Consider the following 21,952-nt stretch of genomic DNA (forward strand, 5'->3'; position numbering starts at 1 on the left):
GAATGATCGTACACATGTGAGATGAATGGAAAAGGGTGGGGCACATATGGGCAATATATTTACGGGATACAGGATTTGAGTTTCCCTGAGGAAACGTGAGTGGGTGGTGGTACAATTCACCAAAGTAAGACATCTAGAAAGATAGGAGATATGGTGGGAGAAAAATAAAATAGTTTAGACCAGCTAAATTTGAGGAGACTGTAGGCCTCCCAAGTGGAAATGACCAAAGGATAGTTGGATAGATGAGTATGGAGCCGAGACATACAGTCAGGGGTGGAGAAACAGAATTAGAGCAGGCAGGACCACCAGTGGATGAAACTCTCGGTGGAAAGCCAGACAACCCACCTAGACCAGCAGCATCAGCCTCACCTGCAGCAATGTTCGGCAGCCAATTCACATCAGCTCACACCGGCCCACAAGAGCCCATTACCAAATATGCAGCAATTTTGCAGGCTGGTTGTGAAACCCTTGGTAGCTTGGTGGGAGTATTTATACCACATGGAAGTCAGCAAATGCTATAAATTAGGTCTGCTTGCTCCACAGCCCATCCTAGAGCTGGCTACCAGCCTATGGTGCACTTGAGAAGGAATTATAAATGCCAATTATCAGCCCCCAGCCCAGATCTATTGCATCAGAAACCCTGAGGGAGTTTTCACCAGCTCTCCAGGGGACTCAGATGGGAAAGTGGGAGAACGCCAGCAACCACAGGAAGTACATGGTCCACACTGGCCCAGGATGACCAGCCTGGCCTAGAACCTGCTGGAAATACACCTGAGGCTGGGCTGGCTCAGGGAGACCCCTGGCTTGCTTTTGGGGGACTCTAGACCACAGGACCCAGAAACAGACTGTTGACAATCGGCCAGCATCTCTCCAATCTGTGATAGAAGTAACATACCCAGACCCCTTGCCCACACTTCTCGAATTTCCTAAAGTAAATTATCAGTTTTTGTCTGTGTTTTGAGGGGGTTTAAGGGGAAAAGTGACAATTTAAGAGTCTGTAGTGCATGACGTTACTTTTTGGTGATAAATTACAATGTTAAAATCTCACTCACTGAGAAAGGCTACGATGGAGTCCCTTAAAACTGGCATCTGTTCATTTGCCCTTTAAAATGACCTTATTTAGAATCAGGCTTTGTTTTCTGGTTTCACCTTTCAAATAACAATCATAACATTGGCCACTTGATCTTACTAGTCTTTATGACTGTCACAAAACAAGGTTAACAGCAACGGGATTAGCAGTAAAAACCAATGTTGACGTAAAAATGGCAACAAATTGCCTAGAATATTAGAGACACATTTTGAGTTGTCTGTTTGAGCCTTTTAAATTTAATGAGAACCATATAATGTCATTGTTTTATTTTAATACTTATTTGATTACAGTAATTTGATACTCATCAGACCAGAAATCTTGAGTTTTTATTTGCATTTGCATTTATGTGACTTTGAGAAAGTTATTAAATCTCTTTGATTACCTATAAAAATTGAAAGTTTGGATTAGATGTCGTTTCTGATCACTTATCACTCACAGCTATATGCTTTTGCTTTTTAAATAAAAGTATATTTTCAGCTGGGTGTGGTGGTTCATGCCTGTAATCTCAGCACTTTGGGAGACTGAGGCAGGAGGATTGTTTGAGCTCAGGGGTTTCAGACCAGTCCAGGCAACATAGTGAAACACATTTCTACAAAAATGAAAGAAGTAGCTAGGCATGGTTGCATGTACCTGTGGTCCCAGCTACTCAGGAGGGTGAGGTGGGAGGATGGCATGAGCTTGGGAGGTTGAGGTTACAGTGAGTTGCGACTGTGCCATTGCACTCCAGCCTCAGCGAGACGTTGTCTGGTACATATACAATTTCAATCATTAAATATTCTGTAAATATTAAAACAACACAAAAGTGTATGAATAAAAGGGAAAGTCCCCTCCTGTTATGAACTGAATGTTTGTGAACACCTGTGTTAAAGCCCTAATCTCCACTGTGAAGTTATTTGGAGGTGGAACTTTTGGGAGGTATTTAGGTTTAGATGAGGTCATGAGGGTGGGGTACTTGTGATGGGATTAGTGCCCTCAAAGAAGAGACACCAGAGAGCTTGCTGGTTCTTTTTCTCTCTGCTGTGTGAGAAGATGACTATCTGCAAGCCAGGAAACGGACCCTCATCAGAGCCTGACCATGCTGGCACCTGGACCTTGGAATTCTCAGCCTTCAGAACTACAAGACATACATTTCTGTTGTTTAAACCGTGCAGCCTATGCTATTTTGTTATGGCAGCTTTCTAATCCTTTCCCACCTAGAAATAAATTTCATCAACCATTAAAGACCTGTCCTTCCAGACCCTGTATGTATGCCCATGTGCACATGCACACACACATTTTTATATGAAGGAATCATACTGCACATACTGTCCTGAGATGTGTATTTTACATGTGATAATATAACATGGACATCTTTTCATGTTAACACAAATATATCCAGCTCATCCCTTTCACACCTGTGAAATGCATACAATAATACACTTAATCAACTGATGAACGTTTCAGTTACTTTTAATTTTTGCTGTTTTTGATATTTTAAACAATGTTGCAACCTTTTTTTCAAATATCTTTTAATCCATGCCCAGTTACTTTCTTTTTCTTTTCTTTTTCTTTTTTTTTTGAGATGGAGTCTCACTCTGTCGCCCAGGCTGGAGTGCTGTGGAGCCATCTCGGTTTACTGCAACCTCTGCCTTCCGGGTTCAAGAGATTCTCCTGCCTCAGCCTCCTGAGTAGCTGGGATTACAGGCATACACCACTATGCCAGGCTAATTTTTGTATTTTTAGTAGAGACAGGGTTTCACCAGTTGGTCAGGCTGGTCTCAAACTCCTGACCTCGTGATCCACCCACCTTGGCTTCCCAAAGTGCTGGGCATGCCCAGCTATTTTCTTAAATTAAGTTCTATAAAATGACTTACTAGGGCGAGGCATATGCAGTTTTAAGAACTTGTGATGCGAGGATGCCCATGAATTCACACTCTTGCCAACCATGAGCATTAACAATTGTTTACTTTTTTGTTCATCTGAAAAGTACAATATAATACAGTTGTGCATTGCCCAATGACATTTCAGTTACTGATGGACTTACATACAATGGTGGTCCCATAAGATTATAATGGAGCTGCACTATACAGGTGTACTATTTTAAAAAAATCTTTTATACCATATTTTTACTGTACATTTTCTATGTTAGATATGCTTAGTACTTATTCTTATGTTACAATCGCCTAATGGTATTCGGTACAGTAACATGCTGCAGAGGTTCATAGCTTAGAAGCAATAGACTATACCATATAGCCTACCTGTGTAATGGCTCTACCATTTTTGTGTAAGTGCACTCTATGATATTTGCACAATGGCAAAACTGCCAAATGATTCACTTCTCAGAATGTATCCCCATCATTAAGGGATGCATGACTATACTTCACTGTTATGTAATTCACATTTTTTGATTCTGAATGATGAATGATGAATGAACAAACATATTTAATGTTTTTTGGAAAGGCGATATTCAATAATGATGGAGTGCTCAGGCTCTAGAGCTGAACTGAGAGCTGTTGAATCTTGGCTTTGCCCCATTGTCAGTGGTGAACCCTAGACAAGTTATTGAACCTCAGTGGGCATCAGTGTCTTTCTTTTTGATTCATTGATTTTATTTAAAAAAACTCTTGTGACTTTTTCAGTTTTTAGTTTCATCAAAACTATACAAAAAATCAAATAGATCCATAAAGATTATTCACATAAAAAGCATTTCTCCCCACTTCCCTCTCCTTAGAGTCAACCACTTTCAATCTTTTTAGCTAATTGTGTTGGGGCTATAATCTAAATGTTTGTGCCCCCCGCCCCCAAATTTATACATTGAAACCGAATCCCCAATGCAATAGTATGAAGAGGTAGGGACTTTAGGAGGTGATTAGGTCCTGAGTGAAGCTCTCATGAATGGGATTACTGCCCTTATAAAAGAGGCCTGAGTGAGCTTGTTAGCCCCGTCTGCCAAGTGAGGACACAGCTAGAAGGCTTCATCTTTGAAGCAAAGGGTGAGCCTTCCCCAGGGACTGAGTCAGCTAGCACCTTGAACTTAGGATTTCCGGGCTCCGGAACTGTGAGCAATACATTTCTATTGCTTATAAATTACTCAGTTTAAGGTATTTTGTTAGAGCAGCCTGAATGGACCAACCCAGCTGGTATTTACTTCCAAGTAATAACACATGTATTGCAACTTCTGGAATTTTCCGTTTTAGACTGTTGATTCCCTATTATGGAAGGCAAGGATTGAACTCTCCTTTACCACCTCTACTCCCATCCCAGCTCTAGCAAATGTGCACACTTCTTGTCTCCACCTTCTCTATATGACTATGTCTCCATTTTCTCTAAATGATATTACAATCACGCCAATAGTTATATTGTAATTATACCAATATTGTATTCATCACTGAAATACACAGTACATTATGACAAATGTTCCTCTCTTGAACAACTTAATATTGTCTTATTTTTAGTTTTTATTTACTTTTCTCTTATTCATCCTGAAATTTACAAATTTTCTAAATCTTCTTTCAGTTATTCAGATGCATCAGGAATTGTATCAATGTCCTCTTGTCTCAACAGAATATGGCTGGCAATCCTCTTTTATGCAGAGGTTAAGAAATTATACTTCCTATATGTTCAGGAAATATTCGATCGGGCTTTTTGTTTGTGTGACCCAGTTCTGATTGCAAGGCAACCATGTGCAACTTCTACCCAGGTGCACTGTTTTCTGTTTGCATTTCCACCTCAAGCTCTCCATGCTAACAGACACATAAAAAGCCTGAGGCCTAGCAAGGCAAAAATTGTTTCCCAAGGCTACCCAAGGATCAGACCAGAATTTGATCTTCTGACACCTTGTTTGGCCTATTTTTTTTTTTTTTTTTGAGACGGAGTCTCGCTCTGTCGCCCAGGTTGGAGTGCAGTGACCAGATCTCAGCTCACTCCAAGCTCCGACTCCCGGGTTTACGCCATTCTCCTGCCTCAGCCTCCCGAGTAGCTGTGACTACAGGCACCCGCTACCTCGCCCGGCTAGTTTTTTGTATTTTTTAGTAGAGACGGGGTTTCACCGTGTAGGCCAGGATGGTCTCGATCTCCTGACCTCGTGATCCACCCGTCTCGGCCTCCCAAAGTGCTGGGATTACAGGCTTGAGCCACCGCGCCCAGCCTGTTTGGCCTATTTAACTGGTTAACCATTTGTTCCTGCTCTTAAACTGCTCCAATTCCTTAAACTTGTAGAGCCTATACTCTGAACAGGAAAATTAGAGTTCTCATTATCGCAGACGTAGCCACCAAAGCCCCTTCAGGTTAGGTGATATCAAATGGAGGTAGGGTCACATCTACACCCTTGGAACAGATGATCACAAACTATTAATCAGCAACGCTAACTGCAAGTGGAAACTTAGGGAGAATAATTGATTATGGTTAAGGCATGACTTTAGGAATTCTTTGTAAGTCTAGCTTATAAAGAAAAATCCCTTGGCTTGAAATTTTCTAAAATTAGACTCAAGGAAGTTAGATAAAAGTATATTTGAGATAAATGAATCTGTTCCAAATTTTTCAAAGCTGCATCAATATAGCATGGTTCAAGCTATCCACAAATATTATTTATATGCCACTGGCAAGGGGCTGTGATCAATGTCTGTTTCTTGAAGGCAGAAGTGTGACCCAAAAGCTTCTTAACCAAATAAGACATTTATGTTTTCTAACATCAAATTTGCCCGTATGTTATCAAGATGAATCCAAGGATTGCTACAAACCATATGAACCCCTAAAGGGAAGCTTTCTTACTTCCCCAAAGGAAGATGCTACAGCAACTTTCATCACTGCCCAAAGACAGTTGTTTGAGCTGATGCTGACCACGGCATGCAAGGTACCTTGCTCGGCAGTGACTAATCAGGTTCCCACAGGACTCTGTGGTGTAGTGGGCTCCAGAGGAAGTCAATGGCAATGAATCACAGTGCTCAGGAATGAAAAATACAGCTGTGATTCACATTAACTCAAAGAAAAGGTTGAGGGGAAACAAACCTAAAAATTAAAACCACACACACGCACGCATCAGCAAATACCACGCTGAGCATGTCAGTGTAGCTTCTGCTTTTGAAAAGTCCAAAGAAGAAAAAGAAAAGCAACTTTTCAAAACAAAGCCTAATAAATCTATTCATAGCAAGATTGAACTGGTATAATGCAAAATGTAGTTCCATAAAAGGAAATAAATTACTTTCAGTGAACTTGGTTTTTGTTATAAGAAAAAGGGAGCCAATGTATTGTTTTTGGCCTAATTTCAAATATTCCTATGTATACCTTCTTTAATTTTTATTGACTACTATCAAACTTTTAAATTTTAGCTTTTGCTTCAATTACTTTATCTTTGTAAACAGAATTCGTGCCTCATTATAGGCCTTCTCTTAACTAGCATAAATTGCTTTCTCAATAATGAATTATCTAGGAACACAAAATAAAAAAGTGCAAGTTGGATTCATTGTTGTTAGACTCACTAAGCAATTAAAAAATAAATAAAAAAACACGAACCTCAAGGTTATTAGGACTGATCACTTTGAAACCTGCTGGAAATACTGCAGAAAGTCATAGAGCTCAGAGCCAGTTAATAATCCATACAGATACAAATTGGAGTTTCTTTGTTGGTGCTTAAATGGATGACTATTACATGACCAAGTTTATAAAACATAAAATGAAGTTAATATTTGGATAGGATGTGGTTTATTCTAGCACCAGAAATGGCCAAGTGGATTTTAAAATCAGTGTAGACGAGGGCTGGGCATGATGGCTCACACCTGTAATCCTGAGACTTTTTGGGAGGCTGAGGTGGGAGGATCACTTGAGGCCAGGAGTTCAAGACCAGATTGAGCAACATATCAAGACCATGTCTCTACCAAAAAAAAAAAAAAAAAAATTAGCTGGGTATGGCGGGATGCACCTGTAGTCCCAGCTGCTTGTGAGCCTAAGGTGGGAGGATGCTTGAGCCCAGGAGTTCCAGGCTGCAGTGCGGTATGACTGTGCCACGGCACTCCAGCCTGGGTGAAAGGGCAAAACCCTGTCTCCAAAATACAAAACGTAAAATTACTTTAGACCAGAGATTGAATGACTTTAATCATGTGAGAGGCGGACACTTTAGGTGGACATCTGGGGTGGGATGTTGTATGACCACACCAGTTGTTGTGAGTGATTGTTGTTGTAATCAGTGATGTTAGAAAATAAACATGTCATCTTGTTTTGGAAGGCAATGCCAATCAGTGACAAGGCAGAGTCAGACTTGTGGAAGCACTGGGGAGGGGGGTGGGAGGAGAGGAAGGAAGGGGCAAGTGTGCACCGTGACCTCCTGTCCACCTACCAAACATGGGTCCAAACACCCCAGGGAGCTGAGCCCCAGGCAAGCGGCCTGGGTTGGACCTTACTTAACATGATTTATTTTTGTCTGATTTTTCCAAGCCTGATAGTCTCGTTGGGCCAAGCTACCCAAAAGCCTAAAATCTTCACTTTATATTTTATTGTGTGACCTCGTAAACACACATTTGCCCTTCATTTGCCAGTAAGAACATAACAAAACAAAGCAACATTAGAAACAGCATTTTGGGCTCAAATGCTTTCTTCTCTGTTTCGTGCATGTGATGCCACTATTTTTCTATTCTGACCTATTTACCACATTTTGCTATTTACCAAGACTGGAAGAGATTATTCATCATTTCAAATGACCCATCTGGAAGGCATTTTATAAACATGTCTAGTTTTCTATAATTTATTTATATTTCCAGATATCAAAATTCCTAAAATACGTTGAAACCACACCCCAGATAATAAAGACTACATATTATTTTCCAGTTGAATTTTTTCAGTGTTTTTGGTAACAAAATTATGATAAAACAGGTGACACAATTAATCATGTGAGACATTCAAACCCAGTGCTTTTTATATATTTAATGTAACTTTTTATTTTTTAAAAATACGTGTTTGTTACAGAACATTTAGAAGATATAAATTTTAAAAGCTACAGGTCTATTTGTTAATCCTTTGGAGTACATCCTTCCAGAATTTTTATGTACCCTTCTGTCTCTGCTTTTTTATTGTGTTTTACTTCATTTTGTAATTCCTATTATAACCTGACATGTATTACGTATTTATTTGTCCAATTGTTCTAATCTATTTCTCCCACTCGAATGGAAGCCTCTTAGGGGAAAGTACTCTGCCACTTTTGTTCACTACCAAGCCCCACTAGCCTCACGTAGTATCTGGTACATATTAGGTGTCCATAAAAGAAAGAAAGAATGAATAGTTGATGCTCACTAAATATTTGAAGAATTGAAAGACGCCTTGAAGTACAAGCCAACTGACCCAAAGTCACAATATGGCAAATGGATGGGAACTTCCTTCTTTTCCACCTCATATTTCTTGATTTCATCTGCTATTGGCCGATTAGCCCGTGAATTTGTTTGAACTCAGTCAATTAGCTGCAGGCATGCGGATGATTCATTATATGAGAACTAGAGAGAAGTAGTGATCTGGGGGCAAGGGGAAGAGTGGTGACCCCCACAAATTGGGCTGACTGTGCGGGAGGCCACTGTGGAGTGGATTAGAGAGGGGAAGTCTATTGCTGAGCTTACTGGTGCCTGTGTTCTTCCTGCAGGAGTGGTGAATGAATAGCTCCCTTCAATTCCTCCATTCTCAGAATCTGACCTTGCACTGTTAGGTGGATACAAAGCAAGTGATTCTTGATCAGCCCCAAAGGGACAGCGCCGAGGAAGCTGAGTAACTTCTGCAGTAACTGAATAAAGGAAGATCATCATGAGTACTCTCATGTCTTTCTTTACCCAACACCTGGACATTTTAACCACCAACTTCCCATTCACAGACAAAAAGTAATCCAGGGAGTATTGTTACCAGACAACGACTATTTTTAACAAAAGATTTAAAGTCTGATCTTGCTCTTCCTTTTGATTCTTTCAGTGAGGATGTCCACACTGTGAAACAATTTCCAAGTATACCATTCTGATGGGGGTGGGGGTGGGGGCTGCAGTGTGATGGGAGCTAGAATTGCCTCTTTAACTTTTTATTCAGAAATAATTTTGAACTTACAGAAAATAATTGCAATGATCCAAACCCTTACTACTCAAGAAGGAGAAAAACAACCCAACACAAAATAAGCAAAAGATTTGAACAGACATTTCATCAAAGAAGCTATGCAAATGGCAAATGAGCACATGAAAATACGCTTAACATCATGAGTCTGTAGGGAAAGGCTAAAACCACAATAAGATGCCACAACACATCTATCAGAATGGCTGAAATAGAAAAGAGTGATATTACCAATTGTCAATGAGGACTTGGAGAACTGGAAGCATCATACATAGTTGATGGGAACATAAAATGGTACAGTCTCTTTGGAAAACAGTTGGGTAGTTTCTTTTTTTTTTTTTTTTTTGAGACGGAGTCTCGCTCTGTCGCCCGGGCTGGAGTGCAGTGGCCAGATCTCAGCTCACTGCAAGCTCCGCCTCCGGGGTTTACGCCATTCTCCTGCCTCAGCCTCCCAAGTAACTGGGATTACAGGCGCCCGCCATCTCGCCCGGCTAGTTTTTTGTATTTTTTAGTAGAGACGGGGTTTCACCGTGTTCGCCAGGATGGTCTCGATCTCCTGACCTCGTGATCCACCCGTCTCGGCCTCCCAAAGTGCTGGGATTACAGGCTTGAGCCACCGCGCCCGGCCTAGTTGGGTAGTTTCTTAAAGAAATAAACATAAACTTAACACATCACCCAGAAATTCCACTCATAGGTATTTACTCAGGAGAAGTGGAAATGTGTGTCTGCATAAAGACTTGTATGTGGGTGTTCACAGTAGCATGACTTATAACAATAAAACTAAAAACAGTCCAAATGTAGAACGGATAAACAAAATGTGATAAATCCATGCAGTGAAATACTATTCAGTGTTAAAAAAAGAACAAGCTATTGATACCTGCTACAACGTGGATGACTTTAATAACATTATGTTGAGTGGGAGTATCCAGGCACAAAAGACTGCAAATGGTATAGTTCCACCTATGCAAAATTTCTGGAAAGCTGTATACATTTACTAAAACACTATACTGGTACACTTAAAATAGGTAAATATGGTATGTAAATTATACCCAAATAAAGCTTTTTTAAAACTGGGAGCATATTCTAAGTATTGTTTGTACGTGCTTTTTTCTACTCAAAACCATAACTCAAAGAGAGTTTCATATTACCACAGGAGATGGCCCTCATTTTTTAGTGGTTATATAATGGTTCGTTGTATGACCATGCCCACATTTAAGTAATGTAAACAGCCATGAACAAAAGGTTCTCATTTCCCCATTCCGTCCAAAGACCTTGTAGGCATACAGTTTCTGCATTCAGCTTTAAAAGCTACAAATTCATTCCTTCCTTGCCTCAAAATCTCTTGAGCACCCTGTGGTGGATGCTAATGGTGCCTCCCTTGTCCCCTCCACACCCACTGTTCCCATCCATGCCAAGGGTTTCCCACTGCAGGTACCCGTGAGTCTCTTCCTGAAGGCTCTCTGGTGACAGGAGCATACCTGAATCACTCATGGGTGGCCAGAAGTGCCAGGAAGTTACTGCCTTTTGGAGCAGTCCTCACCAATGAGGGAAGGAAGCTATGGACAAACACCCCAGCTCCCTCACTCTGTGGGTAAAACCACTCAGAGGTGACGTCTCCAGCAACTTACAGAGCTCCCAGCACCACTGAACCCCCATTGCCAGTGGCAGCATCTGATCTTTAACACTCGTTCTTTCCCTTCTCTGTCCCATTTCCCTACCCGTCCTCCATCCTTCCTGGAATCACTCACCAAATAAATTACTGTATCTAAATCCTTGTCCAAAATCAACCACCACCAAGAAGTGACAGTTACTAATTGGCTTATACATCTGGTACTCTCCACTTGATCCTTGTGCATTTGTTTTTTTATATTAAACAATCTTTATTTGAAAAACAGTACCTTACAATCTTAACACTAGCAAACTTCAACAAAAGCAATTTCAGCATCGATAAACAGTAGCTAAACTAATGAGAGAGCGATCAAAAGTGCTTTAAAGGGAGCAGCACTGGCTGATGTTCTGCCGAGGCTCTGGGCATTCAGAACCTGGCTAAAGGGAAAACAGAATCAAATCGGCAGGTGCTCCGGACCCAAGCCCTCACATTGTGACCCACCTCCCTCCTGGGGGCCCTGGCAGCCCATAGTCCCCTTGGTACATCTTTTTTCATTTCTCTGAGATGGAGTCTGGCTCTGTCACCCAGGGTGGAGTGCAGTGGCACAATCTCAGCTCACTGCAACCTCTGCCTCCCAGGTTCAAGTGATTCTCATGCCTCAGCCTCCCGAGTAGCTGGGACTATAGGCGTGCACTACCACACCTGGCTATATATATATATTTTGTATTATTAATAGAGATGGAGTTTTGCCATGTTGGCCAGGCTGGTCTCGAACTCTTGACCTCAAGAAATCCACCTGCCTTGGCCTCCCAAAGTGCTGGGATTACAGGAGTGAGCCACCATACCTGGCCCCTCTTGGCACTTTTGGGCTCCTGTGGGCTGTGGATGGTGGAGCCCTAGGAGCCAAAGGGCCACTCAGGAAAGGCTGCAACTTGGCCTTGCAGTCAGCTGGCTTCTGCCTGTTGTAGTCATTTTCTTTCTGCAGCACCTGGAGTGCTGTCTCAGTTGTTGCAGTGGCCATCTAGCTTTCCTGGGCTGTTCTCTCGTGGAAGAGGATCTCCCTCTGAAAACTGGAAGTGTCTTTCTTCAATTCCTGGGCCAGGTCTTGGGCCATCTTCTTGTAGTGGTTGTGGGTGTGACACGTCGTTCATGTATATGTGCACCTTGTGAAGTCTCTGGTCAAGGTCCAGGCAGTAGGCGTCTCCTCTGTGGACTCCCATGAGGCCCCATCATGTGTTCTCGGTGGAGATCAGGCAGAACGGGAAGCGTCGGTTGCAGCTTCAGGAGCTCCCTCTCCAGCGGTGCCCTTGCACCCTGCAGAGTCGCCTGCTTGATGATCAGACTTTGGACTTGTGCTGTGAGTTCTTTATACCTTTGATTTCTTCCCACGATTGCATGTCTGCTTCTCCAGTCTCCCCATAAGGACATTCGGAGGATGCACCTAAGTCACCATCGTCATCCACACTCTTCAGAGAGACTTGTGGTTGGGACGCTAGGGGACCGCCATATCCTGCTTCCCTGTTCTCCTCTGCCAAGTTCCCATCCTCCGCATGGTCTCTACCACCCTCTAGCAGATGCAGGACGCTGGGCGGGGTGTGGACCAGGAAGGTCAGTCGCTTCACTCCAACGTTCATGACTGTTTCATTCCTGCCTTGGCCTGCTTCAGCCTTTCCTTCTTTGCCTGCAAGCGTTGCTTCCATCTGACAATTTCCTGATTGGGCAGCTCTGCAGGTTGCTGATGGTCACTGCTGTCATTCAGATCATCCACAGTGTTCCCCTGATCTTCTGCCCCAGCTGTGAAGTATATGGACATGCTTTGCATCAGTCACTTACGGAAGTTCAGGAGGCTTTCTGTTTGGTGTTTTTTTTAGAAGCTTACCTAGTTCCTGATGGGAAGACCTGCTTATTTCATTCAGAACCCTAGGCAGAGGGTTTGGAGCAATCCAGGACTGGCCTGTGGAATGGGTGATATGAGGCCCCCCACTGGCCTAGGGTGCTGGCTACATCGTGGCTCTGGCCTTTCCTTGGACCACACCCTGGATGACATCCCTTTGGGCTGGCTCTGCCCTTCTTTTCACTGCATGTCGTCTCCTGACCATAAAGGCCACCACAGCAGTGCATGCCCAGATCACCCAGGGTATCCCTAGGGTCGCTGGCACTAGTCCCAGGATTCTGTACATCACTAGCCCTGCCACCCACAGGGGGCCAGCAGCAGCTGAGTAGGCACTGCATAGCGAGCAGCAGGCCCTCCGTGGCTCCAGAAGGCTCTGCTGCTCTGTCTCCACTTGCCAGTGGCCTGTGGACCACAGTTAACCGGAACCCTGCGGAGTGTTTTGTCTCTGACACAAACAAGGGCCCACCAACCAGCGTAGACCATCCGTTGGGCTGGGGGAGGGGAGGCATCTCGTGCTCTGGAAAACTGTCCCTGATTTTGCTGTGCAAATAGAAAGTGACATTACTTATACAGGGCCTTGGGGGAGTGGAAAGAGTTCATGGCAGACCCGAGCTCAGGCTACTCCAGGCCCCACCTGGCCCTACAGCATAGCTAGATGGTCAAAGCAGGGCCATGTCACAGCCCGTGCCTACACACGATCCTCTTCTCAGATTTCCTTCACCCGACTCGCCTTCCCCTGACTCTCACTGGGCCATGGCGGCTTCTCTGGCCCTGCTGGGGACCGGGCTCAGGGAGGAGAGGGGAGGCCTGTGACTGCCAGGTGTGGCCCGTGAATTTATACAGACAGAAGCAAGCCACTAAGCCTGCAGGCATCTTAACGGTATGCATAAGGCATATGATTTCATTCATAGTTTAATTAGAATGCACCGTAAGACACTAGCATCAAGGTCTGGGTTCATTTGATTGCTTGCTTAGCCAAGGCAAGGACACAGTATAAATAACTTATGAGTGTTTGGAAAGACATTTAATCATTTAAGGCTTAGGTTTCTTCCACAGACCTTCTTTAGACGGCCAAGAACACAACAGTGATGCCACCCCTAGCATATGTTTTATGACTTATAACTCACAAAAAGCATAAAACAGCAACTCTTTTCCATGCTAAGTTGGAAAAAGTCCTGTAAATTTACGGCTGCAAATTCCAACCAACATAAAAGCCTTTGCCTCTTCTCCTTCCAGCTAAATTGCATCCATGCCAGATGAGACAGCCAAGGTATTGAGAGAAGCACAGAAAAGACATTTTTGCAGAATCCAAAACCTTCTCCTAAAATTTAGGAAAACACACACATCAATATGACTGACAATTTATTCATTCTACTTGCTACTTTTATTTTATTCTGACAAGCTTGGGCAACTGGTGTGTGCTGAATCCAAGTCTAATCATCTGAGGCAGCTGCTGAGGTGTTAACAGGTTGTCACTGTGGAGGAATAAGCTCACCATCTCCAAACACTTCATGATTCTAAGGTGAACAAAGCCATCATACAAGATAAAGTAACAATTCCCAGCTCGGGTCTGAGATAAAGAGATTCCTGGAGCCTTACGGCGTGCAGCTTTTAGTATCTTCTCATCTCCCATGAATAACACCTTAGAATATCATTAAGGTTTTGGGATTTTGCCGAAAGTCGTAACTAAAGCTAGCAATGGTAAAGACTTGAATTTCACATCATGTTTGCCCAATTTGGCAGAAGATAGAGGAAGCATGGTAGATGGCCTTATTGGTCATAAGCCAAGGTCAACAGTGGAAACTCCTCCAGCAAAGGCAGATTGCATTTCTCTGCCTCTTGACTTAGGTTTGGCCATGTGACTTGCTTTGGCTAATAGAATAATACAGAAATGTCGATGTGCCATTTCCAAGCACAAGCTTTACAAGGTTTTTTGGGCTTCTACTTATACTCATGCACCTTTGCCGTTGTCACAAGGAGAGCTTTCCTCAGGTAGTCACCGCCCACCAACCTGGACTTAGAGTGTGCTAAGTGTTGCTGGCCTGAACCCAGACATCAGTGGGAAGCCAAGCCTAGCTGAACCTGTGCAGGAAGCAGCGTCACCTAGCTGAGCCCAGCCTAGATCAGCCAGATCCCAGCTAACCTCTGTTTGCATGAGCTAAACAGACGCTTATTATAAATTTCTTGTCTTTTTTTTTTTTTGAGACAGGATCTCACTCTGTTGCCCAGGCTGGAGTGCAGTGGTACAATCATGGATCGCCGCAGCCTCGAGCTCCTGGACTCAAGCGATCCTCCCACCTTAGCTTCCCTATTAGCCAGGACTACAGGTGCACACCACCATGCCTGCCTAATTTTTGTATCTTTTGTAGAAATGCAGTTTCACCATGTTGCCCAGGCTGATCTCAAACTTCTGTGCTCAGACAATCCTCCCACCTCAGCCTCCCAAAGAGCTGGGACTACAAGTGTGAGTCACTGCACCCAGCTCAGTTTTCCTACTGAGTTTGGAGATGGTTTGTTGCACATGTAAGAGCTGATGCCAGAGCAAAGGGGAAGTACAGGAAGCCGGGGGAATAGTGCATAGTAGGTTTCTTCTCTTTCCTTCCCTGGAAAAATGGGTGGCAACGTACAGGATATAATCATGATGTTCACAGTTGTTTTTTAAAAAGTCCATCTCACACCAGTTAGAATGGCAATCATTAAAATGTCAGGAAACAAGAGATGCTGGAGAGGATGTGGAGAAATAGGAATGCTTTTACACAGTTGGTGGGAGTGTAAATTAGTTCATCCATTGTGGAAAACAGTACAGCAATTCCTCAAGGAACTAGAATTAGAAATACCATTTGACCCAGCAATCCCATTACTGGGTATACACTCAAAGGATTATACATCATTCTACTATAAAGACACATGCACATTCATATCTATTGCAGCACTGTTCACAATAGCAAAGACATGGAACCAACCCAAATGCCCATCAATGATGGACTGGATAAAGAAAATGTGGCACATATACACCATAGAACACTACGCAGCCATAAAAAAGGATGAGTTCATGTCCTTTGCAGGGACATGGATGAAGATGGAAACCATCATTCTCAGCAAACTATCACAACGACGGAAAAACCAAACACCGCATGTTCTCAGTCATAAGTGGGAGTTGAACTATAAGAACACATGGACACAGGGTAGGGGAGTATCACACACTGTGGCCTGTTGGAGGTTGGGGGGCTGGGGGAGGGATAACATTAGGAGAAATACCTAATGTGGATGACGGGTTGATGGGTGTGGCAAACCACCATGGGTCGTGTATACCTATGTAACAAATCCGCACGTTCTGCACGTGTACCCCAGAACTTAAAGTATAATAATTTAAAAAAAAAAGTCCCTATAATTTGGGAAGGGCGCAGTGGCTCATGCCTGTAATCCCAGCACTTTGGGAGGCTGAAGCAGGCAGATCACCTGAGGTCAGGAGTTTGAGACCAGCCTGGCCAACATGGCGAAACCCTGTCTCCACTAAAAATACAAAAATTAGCTGGGTGTGGTGGCACGTGCCTGTAATCCCAGCTACCCAGGAGGCTGAAGTAGGAGAATTCTTGAACCCAGGAGGTGGAGGTTGCAGTGAGCCGAGATCGCACCACTGCATTCCAGCATGGGCGACAGGGTGAGACCTCATCTCAAAAAAAAAAAAAAAAAAAATAGGTTCCTATAACTTCTTCCAAGAATATCCTAACTTCTAAGTCCCATAGTTGGACTATTCCAAGATGAATCCTACACAGTCTGTCACAGTAATGGTGGGATTGAGGCCCAGTGCCCACAGTGGTAACCTGCTCATGTCACAGACTATATGGCCTCTTTGCCCTTCGTATCCCACTCCCCACTCCATCATTGTGCTTCAGAGCATCCCTGCCCATATAAATACTCACATCCCAATTTTTGACCAAAGCTAAGTCTCATTGTAACAAATAGTAGCTAACACTCACTGAACACTTGAATGTGCCAGACGCCATGACACACAGGTAACTTTACTTCTCAGTGTTTCAGTTTTCTCATCTGTAAAATGAGGGTAAGAATAGTGCCTACCTAAATAAACTAGAAAATCTAGCAGAAATGAATAAATTCCTGGACACAAAGGCCCTCCCAAGACTGAACCAGGAAGAAGCTGAATCCCTGAATAGACCAATAACAAGTTCTGAAATTATGAGGCAGTCATAAATAGCCTACTAATCAAAAATAAAGCAAAACAACAACAAAACAAAACAAAGCAAAAAAACCCAGATGGATTTACAGTTGAATTCTACCAGAGGTACAAAGAGGAGCTTGTACCATTTCTTCTGAAACTATACCAAACAATTGAAAAGGAGGGACTTCTCCCTAACTCATTTTATAAGGCCAGCATCATCCTGATACCAAAACCTGGCAGAGATACAACAAAAAAATAAAACTTCAGGCCAATATTCCTGATGAACATTGATACAAAAATGCTCAATAAAATACTGGCAAACCAAATCCAGCAGCATATCAAAAAGCTTATTCACCATGATTAAGTCAGCTTCAACCCCGGGATGCAAGGCTGGTTCGACATATGCAAATCAGTAAATGTAATTCATCATATAAACAGAACTAAAGATAAAAACCACATGATTATCTCAATGGATGTGGAAAAGGCCTCCAATAAAACTCCACATCCCTTTATGTTAGAAACTCTCAATAAACTAGGCACTGATGGAACATACTTCAAAATAATAAGAGCCATTTATGACAAACCTACAGTTAATATCATACTGAATAGAAAAAAGCTGGAAGCATTCCCCTTGAAAACTGGCACAAGATAAAGATGCCTTCTCTCACCACTCCTATTCAACATAGTATTGGAAGTTCTGGTCAGGGTAATCAAGCCAGAGAAAGATATAAAGGGAATCAAATAGGAAGAGAGGAAGTCAAACTGCCTTTGTCTGAAGATGACATGATCCTATATCTAGAAAACCACACTGTCTCAGCCCAAAAGCTTCTTAAGCTGATAAGCAACTTCAGCAAAGTCTCAGGATACAAAATTAATGTGTGAAAATCACAAGCATTCCTATACACCAACAATAGACAAGCAGTGAACCAAACCATGAATGAACTCCCATTCACAATTGCTATAAAGAGAATAAAATACCTAGGAATACAGCTAACAAGAGAAGTGAAGGACCTCTTCAAGGAGAACTACAAACCACTGCTCAAAGAAATCAGAGGTGACACAAACAAATGGAAAAACATCCCATGCTCAAGGACAGGAAGAATCAATATCATGAAAATGGCCAAACTGCCCAAAGTAATTTATAGATTCAATGCCATTCCCATTAAACTACCATTGACATTTCTTCACATAATTCAAAAAAACTACTTTAAAATTCACATGGAACCAAAAGAGTCTGTATAGGTAAGACAATCTTAAGCAAAAAGAACAAATATCTGATTTTTAGTTTTGGGTTTCACATTTAAGTCTTTAATCCATCTTGAGTTGATTTTTGTATAAGATATAAGGAACGGGTCCAGTTTCAATTTTCTGCATATGGCCAGCCAGTTTTCCCAGTACCGTTTATTAAATAGGGAATCCTTTCCCCATTGCTTGCTTTTGTCAGGTTTGTCAAAAATCAGATGTTTGCAGATGTGTGGTCTTATTTCTGAGATCTCTATTCTGTTCCTTTGGTCTATGTGTCTGTTTTTGTACCAGTGTCATGCTGTTTTGGTTACTGTAAACTTGTAGTATAGTTTGAACTCAGGTAGTGTGATGCCTCCAGCTTTGTTCTTTTTGCACACAACAAGCTTTCAATAAATGCTAGTTATTTTCCAGCAAGACTTGCTTATCCTTATTACTATCAGGCTTCTAAGCTGCATCTGCTAGGGTTGAAAGAACAGAATTGAGGAAAATAAAGAGGTAAAAGAGAATGAAGAGAAAAGGAGTACATTTCATCTTCATTAAGCCACTTTAAAATTCTCAGCCTGCTGATGGCAGTGCTGGCTAATCAGTGAGCAGGTAGAACAACAGGAACAATAAAGCATTCTCTGTTAATCGTATTTAGTTAATGAAATTCTATCGTACTAGGGCAGGAGAAACCTGGGAACAAGAGAAGATAAAAAAGGGGTCTAGTGGGAGAGGCTGGTTAGGTTGTGCTCCTTGGAGTATAGGTCTAAGGTATAGGAGGCATTTTCAAAGGACTGTGTCCAAGAGAGGATACATTGTTTGCAACAGGGCTCAGCAGGGTCTGGAAGACTTCATTCAGATGTGCAGAGGACCAGGGCTCACTCTGGATGGTGCCAGAGCACTCCTTGGGGTACCATGAAATAGGGCACAAAAACCTAGCTTTTGAGGGGGACTTCAGGACTCAGGCAAGGTGGAGAAGGGGGTGGGTCACTCAGTTGGTATTAAAAACTAACCATCCCTAGCGACCCAGGTAAAAGTGGGGACTACCCAAAGGTGGCTGATGGACTGACTGCTTGCCAAGGAATTCTCCTTCAGTGATGTCATGCCTCTAGCCTGCTCTTCTATAACACAGCCTCACTCCAGACCTTCAGTCACACTGTGGCAAGGGCAAGGGAGGGAGGCCAAGCCCCAGGAGCTCTGGCTATACCTTTTTTTGTTGTTGTTGTTAAAGAAATTTTGTAGAGATAGTGCCCAAGCTGATCTTGAACTCCTGTCCTCAAGCAATCCTCCTGCCCCAGCCTCCCAAAGGGCTGAGATTACAGACATGAGCCACCATACCTGGCCTGGCCATACTTGGTAGAGGCAGCTATTTCTGCCAAGCATGTAGGTCACCTAAGCACGGGGTGCTCGGGACAGGGCCCTGTGAAGTCACACGGCCTGCTCCAAATTCCACCTTTGACGCTGCCTAACTGGGTGATGTAGGGCAAGTGACAACCTCGTAAGACTCAGTTTCCCCATCTGTAAAATGACAATAATAACAATCTGTATAGGGCTGTATAGGGTTGTTGTGATTATTAAATATGACAATAGATGCTGTGGTCATCAGTTCTCCAATGCTGTATATTGGCTTTTCCCCTCTTGAAAATATTTTTTGCTTGGATAATAACCTAGTGAAATATTGTATCTCAGAGTCCTGTGGCAGTTCCTGTTATTGTTTAGTTTACAACTGCATTTTACTGAAGTAATTTATTTATGAAAGTCAAGCACAGGGATGTTTTATCTAACAGGAAGGACAGAGGAAGTGAGAAATAAATCTTTGGCCTCAAAAGACAAACCTACAGCATCATGATAAGACTTCAGTATTTATACCTAGAACTATGCACTTCCTTACTCTGTCATCATTATTATCAAGAAAATTCACATCTAATGCTCTCTGGTGTTTATTTAACATGCATTTATTAGCTGTCTGCTCAGGTAAGGGTCTTTGCTAGAAGAAAAGAGGTGAGGAATAGGAAAGACAGACTAATCCCAGGCCTTCCCAAAATAAAACAAGGGATAGAGACATTGATCACAGAATCACATAATGATGCCAGGCGTGGTGGCTCATGCCTGTAATCCCAGCACTTTGGGAGCCCAAGGCAGGTAGATTGCAAGTTCAGGAGATCAAGACCATCCTGGCTACCATGGTGAAACCCTGTCTCTACTAAAAATACAAAAAATTAGCCGGGCACGGTGGCGGGAGTCTTTAGTCCCAGCTACTTGGGAGGCTGAGGCAGGAGAATGGCATGAACCCAGGAGGCAGAGCCTGCAGTGAGCCGAGATCGCGTCACTGCACTCCAGCCTGGGCAAAAGAGTGAGACTTCATCTCAAAAATATATAATAATAAAATAAAATTTAAAAAACACGAATCACATAATGATTATTTTACATGATAGGGAAAAGAATATTGTGTAATATGAGCAAATACCACAGGATTTAAATTCATGGAGGGAAGGTAGACAGCTTCCTGAGAGAACTCTACATTTAAGTCAGAACAGGAGGCATCCATCCAGGGTCCAAATTAAGAAATAGAGCAGCAACATATTGTGCAGAGATAGTTCTCCAACATTTTTCTCTCTTGTTCCTCTTACTCTGCAAGGGTTTGCTTTCTCTGAGAGCAGTTGTGTCTACAGGGCAGCTAAGGCCCAGATTCCAGCCCAGAAAGAATGTGTAGTTAGAGCAGTGGTGAACCTCACAAGCTTGAAATCAGGTAGCCCCGGGTTTAAACTCCAGCAACACATTCAATAGTTGTGTGGCCTTGGGTAAGTCAGTTTATCTCACTCAAATTCTGTTTTCTTACTTGTAAACAAGTGTAATGATATCTTACACTTAAACAGTGTTGCTGTGGGTTTAAATGAGACAGCTGAAAACAACAGTGTTAATTTTGCTCATGAATCTGTTATAGGGGCAGGGCTCAGCAGGGACGGTTCAGCAGGGACAGCTTATTTCTGCTCCATTCAGCATCAGTGGGGGCAGCTCAAAGGCTGCAGGCTGGAGCCAGCCTTCTAAGTCCCATGTCGTGGGGCTGTCAACTGGAGCACCGACATGTAGCCTCTCTGCAGGGCCTGGCTTCCCAGAAACATGGTGGCTGGGTCTCAAGGACATGTATCCTAAGAGGTTTAGAGAGCCAGGTGGAAATCCCATCCCTTTGCTAATCAAGACTTTGCTGTCACTTGGCATCACTTTGCCACATTCTTTATGTCAAGGCAGTCACTGTGTCCTGCTCAGATTCAAGGAGAGGGAAAATAGACCTCTCCGCTTGATGGAGGAGTAGCAAGGTTTTGGAGGAGCCATCACTGTGACCTATGTTGAAAAATATGATCTGCCATAGTGGCCTATACTGATATCCCGATGATGCAATTTCCTTTCAGTGTGAAGATTTATAATTCTATGAAAAAAAAATCTACGAAAAGTAGAGAAGAGGAAGCAAAGTGGTGGGAACTGAAGAGAAGTAGAATCATTACTGCCACATCCTCTTTCAGTTATTGCCAGGTTCTTTGTACTCAGAGGTGGTGTCATCCCTCAGATGGGGCAACAGCAGTGCCCACCTCATGGCGGTGTTGTGATAATTGAATGAACTAACCCATTAAAGTGCTTAAAGCTGTGCCTGGCCCATGATGAGTGCTCTGAAAATGTGAATGGTTTCCCTTTATGCTCATGGGCTCCTAACTTGTCCTGATCTTGATGTGGCCCTGCTGCCAGTGTATCATGGACAGAATCCCTCAGACAGCTGGAAAACATCCTCCCTATTGCTCTGTCAGAGCAAAGTCCCTTCCACAGCCACATACCACAACTATAGCACATGATATTCCCAATCACACTGATGAGCTTGGAAATGAAGGAAACGCTGGGGTGGTGCACACT

The 21,952-nt window shown here is 42.9% G+C and overlaps 1 protein-coding gene across 9 annotated transcripts in view; it reads right to left on the minus strand.

Moving 5' to 3' along the window:
* RIN2 (Ras and Rab interactor 2) overlaps positions 1–21,952 on the minus strand; it is a 252,492-nt gene that overhangs the window by 187,055 nt on the left and 43,485 nt on the right. The gene's annotated exons all lie outside the window — the stretch shown is intronic.

Source organism: Macaca fascicularis, chromosome 10, assembly GCF_037993035.2.
Source record: "Macaca fascicularis isolate 582-1 chromosome 10, T2T-MFA8v1.1".
Taxonomy (NCBI): domain Eukaryota; kingdom Metazoa; phylum Chordata; class Mammalia; order Primates; family Cercopithecidae; genus Macaca; species Macaca fascicularis.